The following is a 12,082-nucleotide window of genomic DNA, read 5'->3' on the forward strand; positions in this document are numbered from 1 at the left end:
CCATGCAGTCAATCCAGGTCATAATCCTAACGCCATTGCCTTGCTCTCCTCCTCTATATGCACACTTGAAGACTAGTTAGACTAGCTAGATTTCAAACCAGTTGGATTTACCATAGCATCTGCAGTGTTGCACACTAAAACACAAATAATGTTCTCTTTCCTTTTGTTTTTTCCCCGTGGGACCAGAAGAGTATTTGGTTAGGGTTTGAATTTGGCACAACTATTATTCTTAGCTTGGCTGAATCCCTAGGACTATCCCGGCTCTACATGAATCTGGAGAGCTATTTTGGCTTGATTTAATTGGACCCTTTAACTTTATAAAAAGGCTACCCTTTCTTGGTTAAAAGACATGGCAGCAGGGAACACGGATCTTTTTGGTCTCTCTCAATTGTTTTCCTTGTGACAAAAATCTTCCATCTTTTCCTTTCTCTTTCCTCTCCTCTCCATTTGTTCTCCTTACTGGCTGCAAGGATCGTTGTTTGTGTCCAGATTGTTTAATTTGGATGTCACTTGCCCGTTGGCTCTGTGGTAATGGATTCAACACTGTAATGTCTCATAACCTTTGATGAATGCCTGTTTGTTTGTTTTTGTATTAAACAAAGCAGGAGATTGTTCAGACTTAATCTTTTGTTGAACATACTCATTAATGTGAGTCATTTAATGTGTTTCCCACAGCAGAGAAAGATTTCTCGCTAGAGCTCAACAGTAGCTGCATCCCACTGTGACCGTCCACCGCTTGCTGATCGTGGGGGTTTTTAAATCCCATCTGGCATATTCAATTAAAAGGCCACAAAGAAGGGTTCTGAACCTCTAAAATATATAAAAAATAGTTTAAATACTTTTTTTAATAAATCTTCCATGTTCATTGTCAACTGCAGAGGATCAAACTAAGTATCTAAATATTTGCAATTTTCTATTTATAACCTTCCTGCAGTATATAATTTAGATTTATATGTGTTCTGGACTTCCTGGGGAAAACAAACATCATTTTTTTTGGACGGATGAATGGATGGACCAAACGGATGGATGGACGGATGAATGGATGGGATGGATGGATGGATGGATGGATGGACCAAACGGATGGATGGATGGATGGATGGACCAAACGGATGGATGGATGGATGGATGGATGGATGGACCAAACGGATGGACCATGTGGATGGATGGACTAAACGGATGGATGGATGGATGGATAGATGGATGGATGGATGGATGGACCAAATGGATGGACCAAATGGATGGATGGACCAAACGGATGGATGGACGGATAGATGGACCAAACGGATGGATGGACGGATGGACCAAACGGATGGATGGATGGATGGATAGACCAAACGGATGGACCAAACAGATGGACAGATGGATGGACCAAACAGATGGACAGATGGATGGATGGATGGATGGACGGATGAATGGATGGACCAAATGGTTGGATGGATGGATGGATGGATGGATGGATGGATGGATGGATGGACGGATGGATGGATGGACCAAACGGATGGATGGATGGATGGACTAAACAGATGGATGGATGGACCAAACGGATAGATGGATGGATAGACCAAACGGATGGACCAAATGGATGGATGGTTGGATGGATGGATGGACCAAACGGATGGACAGATGGATGGATGGACCAAACGGATGGATGGTTGGATGGATGGACCAAACGGATGGATGGTTGGATGGATGGACCAAATGGGTGGATGGATGGATGGACGGATGGATGGATGGACCAAACAGATGGATGGATGTATGGACCAAACGGATGGATGGACCAAACGGATGGACCAAATGGATGGATGGACTAAACGGATGGATGGACGGATGGATGGATGGACCAAACGGATGGACCAAATGGATGGATGGATGGACCAAACGGATGGACCAAATGGATGGATGGACTAAACGGATGGATGGATAGATGGATGGATGGATGGATGGATGGATGGACCAAACGAATGGACGGATGGATGGATGGACCTAACGGATGGATGTATTTACCAAACGGATGTACGGATGGATGGATGGACCAAATGGATGGATGGACCAAACGGATGGATGGATGGATGGACCAAATGAATGGATGGATGAATGGATGGATGGATGGACCAAACGGATGGACGGATGGATGTATGAACCAAACGGACGGATGGATGGATGGACGAAATGGACAGATGGACCAGATGGATGGATGCATGGATTGTTGGTTGGACCAAACAGATGGATGGATAGATGGGTTGATGGATGGACCAGATAGATAGATCTAGATGGACTCCTCTGTCCTTGTTTGACTTAACGTCTAGTGTAAGATCCATGAGGTTACATCAGAAAGCAGGCAACGTGGTTGCATTTGGATCTGCTTTGGTAAAACACTCTACACATCCTGCATCATATGAGAAACATATGAATTACGGGACAAGCCATAAAAATCTAGCGAAATCGAAAACATTCGGTTCACCCCTTTCAGCGTTTCAGGGCCTACAGCGTATCCTCCGTGCACAAACAGAATAAACAGAGATCGGATGAATGCAAAGTGTTTAGAGGCTGAAATTCCCCTGATAAAGCCGCTTTCAGACCTGTGCTTAACGTGTGTCTGAGCTTTTGAAGGCCAAGGTTGTGGTTAGAGCAGAAAATGCCCGGTATGTGAAATGTTGCCATGCTTAAATACAGCACAGCTGGGAATGGAGCTACTTCAACTTCATTCTACCCAACATTAATATGCTCTTCAGTATGGCAAAACCTGTGAATGGCAGATGTCTCTGCAAGAGCAGGCGATGATTTCCTGAAAGTGCTGAAAATATTTTTTTCATTTGTACTTTCATTGGAAAATGTTTTATGTGTTGTGTAATAGGGCCAGGAACAACAGAAAGAAGAACCAGGAACAAGAGTATTAGAGCAGTCAGTCAAACTTCAATGAAGACCATATGTCTAATACAGCGTCTCTACAGCTCTGAATATACCTGTGTCACATCCCAGAGGAACGTTTTAATGACTCAGAGGTTGCTCTTTAAGACGTAATGGACTTCTTGGACATGTACAATCGATTATGTCTCAAATGTTGCTCCTAAAAGTCCTTAAGGAGCTCTTAGAACACAATTAGAGACAATTGTTGACATACTGTATAAGAGTAAAGAGCTATACAATGAATGTGGATAGCAGCTCAGATCATAAGCTCTTGTTGGAGTTCATTATTGAGATCTCTGACTTTCGATTGCAGACTTTAGGATCTTGGCGCAGTTTGAGACGGTTCAGATCCCTTTTGAAGCTCTAGACACGTGTGAGAGCATGGGGTCTTCTTTATCAAAAAAGTCTCATTTTGCTTTGAAAACCAAACATCTCATTCGTGATTAATAGAACCTGCAGAATGTATATTTGCCCATTTCAGTCTCTTTATGTCTTTGTTTATGCGCTCACGTTTGTTCCTCCCCGTCTGCAGTTTTCTGAGGCCAGACTGTGGTCACTGCGCAGCTGGTTTGTGCCTGAGAATCAAGATTCACTGGAGATTTCATAAAGATATATTCTGTTCCTAATTTATCTCTTACATCTCAGTACATCTGACTCGCATAAAGCACTAAACTAAACCGAGGGTTATGCTCTTATAAATGCCCATTTAAGTCATTGTTTAACTTTTTAAGGTTAAGTTTAGCAGTTAAAGATAGATAGATGGATGGATGGATGGATGGATGGTGTTACGGATGTGATGCAGCAGGGAAGAGATGATACGGAGCTGGATGGACAGGTCTGGTGGGTCAGGAGCCATGGGCGGCCATGGCGGATCAGGAGCCCCACCCACATGTACTTGGCCCCTTCCCCAAACATTTCTTTGGGGAGCTTCATGGGTGGTCTCATGGGCTGGAGCGGACTCGTGGGCTGGAGCAGATTCCAGGAGACTTGGAGCGGGCACTTGGAAGGCTGGAGCGGGTTCACTCCAAAAGTCGATAAGCCACCGCTCCTCCTTCAGCGAGGACTCCGGCATGGTGGTGGACATCTTGGCTGGAGACAAGGGCTTAGGGACAGGCAGGACAATACAGGAAGGCCCCCTGAGGGATACGTGGAGGAAACCGGCTGTGGGTGAACTGACCAGGCCGCGTGTTTTTCTGAGGGGACTGGACGAGGAAGACACTTTCTTACTTGAACCTCTTCAACTTCGAAATCGGAACAATTTAGCCACAAAATCAGATTTATAGATCATTCTGTTATGGGTGTGATGCAGCAGGGAAGAGATGATACAGAGCTTCCACAAAAGACGAGTTTAATGACATGGGGAACAAAGTAAACAGCACACACAATCAAACGTAACTAGGGCTGAAACGATTCATCGAGTTACTCGATTAACTCGATTACAAAAATTCCTCGACGCAAAAATTCTGCCTCGAAGCCTCGTTTAATTCCTATGACGCGCACTATATGCGCAGGGATCTGATTCACACGGACCACTGTTCAATGTTCAGGAAGCACACCATAGCGCGTGATACATTTTGAATTTAGTTGGCGCGATGGCGGAGAGTAAAGATGTCCAGAAACAGCAGAGAATGTCTACAGTTTGGGATCATTACATTCTCAAAAAAGAAGAGAACAAGGTGCAATGTTTCTACTGCAAATTGTAGACATGGCATTTCACAGCAGTACGACTTCAATGGTAACGTAGCCTAAGCCTATACATTGATGTTGGCTGATTTTAATCCCATACTGTATTTGTAGTGATGTTGTGATGCGCTTTGACTAGATATGATGTTTAGCTTTGATGTTTTTAAGTAGTAAACATATTCACGTTCATTTGCAAGAGAGTATGGCCCTAAAAACACACACACACACACACACATGCGCCCTTGTCTCTCTCACGCGCCAGTCAGACCAATTGCGGCAATGCATCACATATGCTTAAAGCTACACTGTGTAACTTTTTTTGTTTATTCTTAGCTAAAAACACTTAGTTCTTTCAAAAATATATGTGCTCATTAATGTATATTTACTTCTTTCAAGTAATAAAGTATTCTCGTAAGTTTATAATATGCCATTGAAAATACATACGGGTGAGGGGTTCGAATGCCGGTCGCCATGTTGCCCCTCCATCTTGAAAGTACATCAGCCAAAGAGGGACATACCCGTAAATTCAAGCTTCGCCTTTGGCGTTTTAACACTCGATGGCACCGTGTCGAATGTGGACGAGATTGAACTGGAAGCCATGTTAATCTTGAACTAAATCGGCCACCGTAGGAGTTAAAACGAAATCGTAATTGAGAGGAACAGAAACTGATATTCACTGGATGGTCATATACCTTTTCACCGCTAGATGGGGGAAAATATCACACAGTGTAGCTTTAAACCAAATGCAGCGTTCTATTGAAAATGAATGTATGTATTTCTGCCGTACCAAACTGCAATGAAGCAACTGGTCTGACTGGGGCGTCACTCTTCCTCACGCACGGCACGATTGCGCGCACACACACACACACACACACACACACACACACGTTTGTTTTTGTGAAATGTGAGGACATTCCATAGGCATAATGGTTTTTATACTGTACAAACCGTATTTTCTATCCCCTTACACTGCCCCTGCCCCTAAACCTAACCCTCACAGGAGACTGTGCAGTTCACTTTCTGTGAAAAAAAACTTGTTCTGTGTGATTTATAAGCATTTTGAAAAGTGAGGACATGGGGAACGTCCTCATATTTCACCCTCTTTTTGTAATACCTATGTCATACCCATGTCATTATACACATTTGTGTCCTGATATTTCACGAAAACATGCCCACACACACACACACACACACACACACACACACACACACACACACACACACACACACACACACACACACACACACACACACACACACACACACACACACACACACACACACACACACACACACACACACACACACACACACACACAGGTTACTAGGTTACCATAGCAAATAGGCTCATCCCAGAAATGATATATTATTTGTTATTAGCCTAATGGTAAATGCTACAGGTGTAGAAATCTACATAAAACAGATATTTACTTTGATGTCAGGGCTAGATTACAGCATGAAACCTGTTGTGCATATTAATAAATTAAATAGCTTTTCCTCTTCATTTTCGTTATGCATTATTCGTTTTGGTTGTTTAAACATTTTTTATCCGATTAATCGATCGATTAAGTGCTAGATTAATCGATTACAAAAAGAATCGATAGCTGCAGCCCTAAACGTAACATTAACAAGTGTAGATGACGAGGACCAGGTGCAGGGAATCCGGGGAGAGAGGGAGAGATGATGAGGAAGTGAGTTCAGGTGTGAGACAGGGAGGATCATGGGAAATGGATGGATGGATGGATGGATGGATGTGTTTGCGTGTGTTTTCTTCAGTTGCAGCGCGTTGAGCTCTCTTGGCCACCATAGTTTGTGCGGGTCCAGGAAATCAACCTGTGAATGTCTCACTGCCAGTTGCCTGGAAAACATTTAACACAAAAATGCTTTAAATATATAAGTTAACTGCTTTTCACTCACATGTTGGCTTTTGTTTCAGGTGGCCTCTTGAGAATGAAGTATACTGGCAGCTGCAATGGGATGCGATTATGGGAAAAATTCCTGTAAAATTGGAGCAAGATTCAATTAAGGGCAAAAGGACATGTAGTTTTTTGTCTCCGTGATTTAAGAAAGAGAAAGAGAGGGGTTATGACTCAGGAAATTATTTTCTGATTTGTCCCAGATTTTCCATTTTTAACAAGTCCCTATCGATATAGTCAAAAACCTTTGTCAGTAAACCATTGCACAACACCAAAAAAACCCTTTTCGGCAGCACAAAACGATGGCAACAAAACACATACGTGTATAAGAGCTTTGCTGCATTATATGTATAACTGGAAAAGCTGCCGTGCTTCGGGATTCAGACTTGGCGGTGTTTGCATCATGCCTCCAATTTGTTCTATTAGTCAGTCAAAATCTCCTAAAAATGTTCCATTTGGTTCTCATCATGAAATTGGATTGTAAAATATTCATTGCCCCATTTTCTGTGAGTTTTAAAAGGGTGCAAGTGTCCATTTTCTGCTATTCCAGGTTACAGGCATGTGTCTTTCTTCTTACATTCAGCTCATATTGTCAAGCATCATGATTAGGGGCAGCAATTGTATCCGTTGGCGTTCTTCTTCTTCTACTTCTTCCACCGTGGGAGTCTTTGGCAGCCCATAGAACCAGCAAATTTGGTGTCTCTAGATCAAACTCTGTAGCGCCACCACTTGTCCAAAATTGCACTCATGTTTACACTATAACTTTTGAACCATAAGGGCTAGAAACAAACATTTGTCCTCTGATTCCTTGGCTCAATACGATTCGATAACTTTTCCAGACAAATTTTCCCATCTAAAAAACCTACAACGGTTTGTCCAATTTTCATGAAAATCGAATTAGATCATCTACAGACCATGCTGACAAAAAGTTATCAAAAGCTTTTTGATAAACCCAACCATTCTCAAATAACGTATGAACGAATTAGATGAATTTGGACACAAGGCTATATCTCCGCAACGCTTTGGCGTATTCAGACCAAGCTTGGTACATGTCATCCCAAACATGACCTGAAGCTACATGCAGCATTTCGGCACAGCGCCACCTACTGGTCACAACATATCAAGGTCAAGGTCGCATTTATTGTCTCCCTTAGGAGAAATTTGTTTTAGATTAGAGAGCTGCTGCAACGTCAACACACGACACATATACATACCACATTAACAACAATTTACAAATTATGTAAAAATAAAAAAATAACAATAATAATAAAATAATAATAACCCTCAACACAACCCTCTGTTACCTATTGTATCAATTATTGTAGTGTTTAACATCCCGATGCAATTGCTCATTATTTAATTTAACAGATAATGGGACAAATGAGTATTTATATCTATTATGTATATCTCCGACCAGAGTTCATCAGCACATACTCTGGGTGCAACACATGTGAAGAGTCCAATAGAATCCTATTGGCCTGCTGGATCGTGCAAAGCTCAAAAATATCTTGTAAATAACTGGTTGTCTGTATCCCCATGATTTTTCCTGCCACTTTCAACAAGTTATTTATTTGAGCTCTCAATTTTACTGTCAAACTGCCATACCAAACAATGATTCCGTATCTTAAAACAGACTCTATCGTTGCTTTATAAAATATTAACATTATGTTACAGCTCACCCTAAATAATCTTAATCTCCGTAGAAAATGTAGGCGCTGATGAACCCTTGTGCACACACTTGACACATGTGTGCGCCATTTAAGCTCACTGTCAATGTGGACCCCCAAGTATTTATACGAAGCAACCTGTTTGATAACTTTACTATGAACCATGACAGAGCTCCTAAATTAGGGTCTATTATTACCTCTTCAGTTTTTTTAATGTTAATCTGTAAATAGTGGTCATCACACCAGCCCACAAACCCTTCTCTGGCAGCTTTGTACTCATTAATACTGCAGTCTCGCGTCAACAGGTGCAATAATACAGTGTCATCCGAAAATTTTGGAGTTTGACTGCTGACTGACACAGTCATTTGTGTAAAGAGTGAACAGAAGTGGCGAACTTACACACCCTTGCGGCGCCCCTGTACTATTTATTGCAACATCCGATAACACTGAGTTAAATTTCACCTGTTGCATCCTGTTTGTTAAAAAGGAATGATACCAATGGATTATAAAAGGATTACCGTAAAACCTCAAATAATAGCCGAGTCCCAAATAGACGCCTGTTTCTTTTAAACGCCTGGTGTGATGACAGGTTTGGGTAAATAAAGGCCGGTCTCAAATAGAGGCCTGGTCTTTTTTTTAGTATCGGGCTGAATTTGATCTTCTCAAACCCGTCAGATCGTCTGTTCTATGTTTTGATTAGATTTCACGTGACAGACGGAACCGTTCATGAACGACTCATCACTATGGCAACATAACAAAGAGGTTAACAAACTTTCAGTCTTCAGTTTTTCTTAATTCTCTCAATACCACCATGGAGAAAAGTATAATTTGACATTTATGCTGACAGTTGTCAAATTTCAAGCGTGGGTAAAGCTGGATACGGAGCGGCTGAAAAATTCCTTTAATGCTTGCGCGCAGACGTGCGCGTGTGTTTGTGTGTGCGAGGGAGAAGGAGGAGATATATTTCATTAACTTCGGGATGTTATCCTTAGGTATGTGGCCTGACAGTAGCTTCTGATGGAATCGAGGATCACCTTATCCATTGTTTCAAAGAGGGAGAGCCGTGCGCATCTGGGCGGGATCTGTTAGTGCGAGCAAGGCAGGCAGAGTTAGCGGAGGCTGGAGAGGGAGAAGTGGAGGAGAGCAACGAGGAGGAGGAATTCGCCCATGAACTTGTAATTGAGAATCGCGGGGATGATGATAGTGATGAATAGAGTAATTTTCTATCACATGATTGCAGTTGTTTTACAGGGTAGCCTTCATTCTTTCTTGTTGATGTGTTTCGGGCAACAAGTTCATACGCTCAATGGATTTTAGCGGTAACTTATATTGTTCTGCCCTTTGCCTTCACATCGTTTCGTTTTTTGTGCTGCCAATAATCTAAGACATTTCTTACATTAAATGATTTGTTAAACACATTCGAATTAATTATAAATAAAACGTAATATGATGTGGTAACCTCCTACCGTCACGCTTGAACATCTCAACACTAAATTAAAGGCCTGTCTCTTATAGACGCCTGTTTCAAATACAAGCCGGTGCAGTTCGGTGATTTGGGTAAATAGAAGCCCAGGCTATTATTTGAAGTTTTACGGTAACTCGTAAATTAACTAGTTTCTCCAACAATTTATGTGGTTGAATTGAGTTAAACGCGGAACTAGAATCAATAAAAAGCAACCTAGCGTAAGCAGCCGGACTCTCCAGATGCTTTAAAACAAGGTGCATTAGTGTAGAGACTGCATCGCTAGTACCACGATTACTTTTATATGCAAATTGATACTGATCTAAGGATAAATCTACTGCCTTACGCAGCTCTCCTATTATGATCTTCTCAAATGATTTCATAACGTTCGATGTTAAGGCCACTGGCCTGTAGTCATTGTTATCCTGAGGGCATGAATTTTTTGGAATTGGGATTATAATAGATTTTTTCCACAGCTCTGGTACTGTATGGATATCAATTGAGAGCTGAAAAAGGCGAAGCCAGGCTGGTGTGAGCTCCTCAGTAAATGTCTTTAAAAGAAAACATGACATCCCATCTGGTCCCATTGCCTTATTTGAGCATAATTTTTTAAAAGCCCTTATAACCTCCCTTGAACATATTATTATTCTGTCATCACCGACATTACAATTTAATTTACTTAAAATATCATAACATTCTTTAAAAGTGTCAGTCTCGAATCTCATATCAAATTTATTCAGTTAATTTGCCATGTCAGTTCCATTACCAACAAACAGTGGCTTCCTGGCCGGAGTCATGCTGGTCATTCCCCGAATTGAGGTCCACAGTTCCTTTGTGTCACATTTTGCCAAATGTTGTTCAGCCCGTTCCTTATGTTGTGTCCGTGCTATCCTCAGTTGCTGATTAAGGTCCTTTTGTGCTGCCCTGAGTCCCCTTGTGTCCCCGAGCCTATACGCCATTTTCTTCCTTTTTATGCAATTTTTAATTCCCCCTGTTACATATGATTTGTTATTTGAACATCTGAACATTTTAATTTTAATTTTATTTTTTGCTTATAACTTCTGAATGGTTTGGTCGAAAATCATAACACTCTTCGGATTCAGTGCATTATGCCGAGTTCTATGATACCTAATTTTACCAAATCTGCCATTTTGGGCATTGGCCATTTAGAATTTTGTCCTAAAATGCTAACTTTAGCATATCCTTACAACACTCAGTATGTGTCAACCTTGTGGTCAGAAGTTATAATGAAATTTCCAAAAAGGCTAATTATTTTGGATTGTTTTTGTCTATTTTAATGAAACTGGTCTTGATGGATTCCTTGGGTCATGCAGGGAACAATGATACCAATTATGCTCAAACCGTCATTTTGAATTTCTTTGAAAACTCTTTCTTTTTCAAACTCCTCCTAGAATGTTTTGGTCTGATTTTCACCAAAATTGGCTCAGATCATCTTCAGACCATGCCGGCAAAAAGTTATCAAAAGCTTTTTGATAGCCCAAACTGTTCTCGAGTAACGTATCAACAAATTTGTTAGCATGATGCCAAGCTGATTCTTTGGTGTTTTGGCTCCAAACTTTTTATCTATCATTGTCACCATGCCTCGTTGGTTCTTTTTTTGCTTGGCCACGATAATTGCTGTTATATAACCATGGTATTTTCATGATACATGTCCCAAAAATAAAAAAAAACTTTTGTTAGTGTCCTGTGAATAAAACCTTTTCCAGCTCTAAAGTCTTTGTTTTATTCCCAATTTGATTTTAAAGCACTTCATGTTGTGATTTCACCATTTCTGTGTTTTAGAGATGGCTAAGTGTTTATGACATGTTATGATTACTGCAGCTGAATGTTATCTCCACTTGCACTCAGTCAGATGCATGCAAGCATCATCTTCTGGATCTATTCTCTTCTCTTGTTCTGTGTTTACAGTGGGAAGCTGTTCAACCATCTTGTGAAAACTTTGAATCTAAAACCACCAAATACATCTGGGTGTGAAGGGATGATGTGATCTGCGGACAAGAGCGAGAGTGGATGACAACCAGATAACAGAGAGCTGATTTTGTCTTTAATCAGCACGTTCACTCACCCGCTCTTCAGAGAAATGCAAATAAACACGGTCAAATACACTGATCAACATACAAACACATGGACGCAGTCACTAACAAACACACACTTGAGATGTCATAATCACTATTAGCTAATGTAGCTAATCAGTCGTTGTTTATGTAATGATTAGACTGAGATTGATAGATTTAGAAAACAGGGTGATGTTTTATGAAGCAAGAGGGGCTCTGCTGTATCTCAAGTCTATGACTGCATCTACACAGTCAGGCAATCATGATTTTTCACTGATATTTGGCACATATCAGATCTTGAACCAAAGGGTGACCTGAAGAGAAGAAGCACCAACAAGGAGCTGGGAATCTGAAGGATCTGGAGAGATTCTG

The sequence above is a fragment of the Gobio gobio genome (assembly GCF_949357685.1).
Source record: "Gobio gobio genome assembly, chromosome: 21".
Lineage (NCBI taxonomy): Eukaryota > Metazoa > Chordata > Actinopteri > Cypriniformes > Gobionidae > Gobio > Gobio gobio.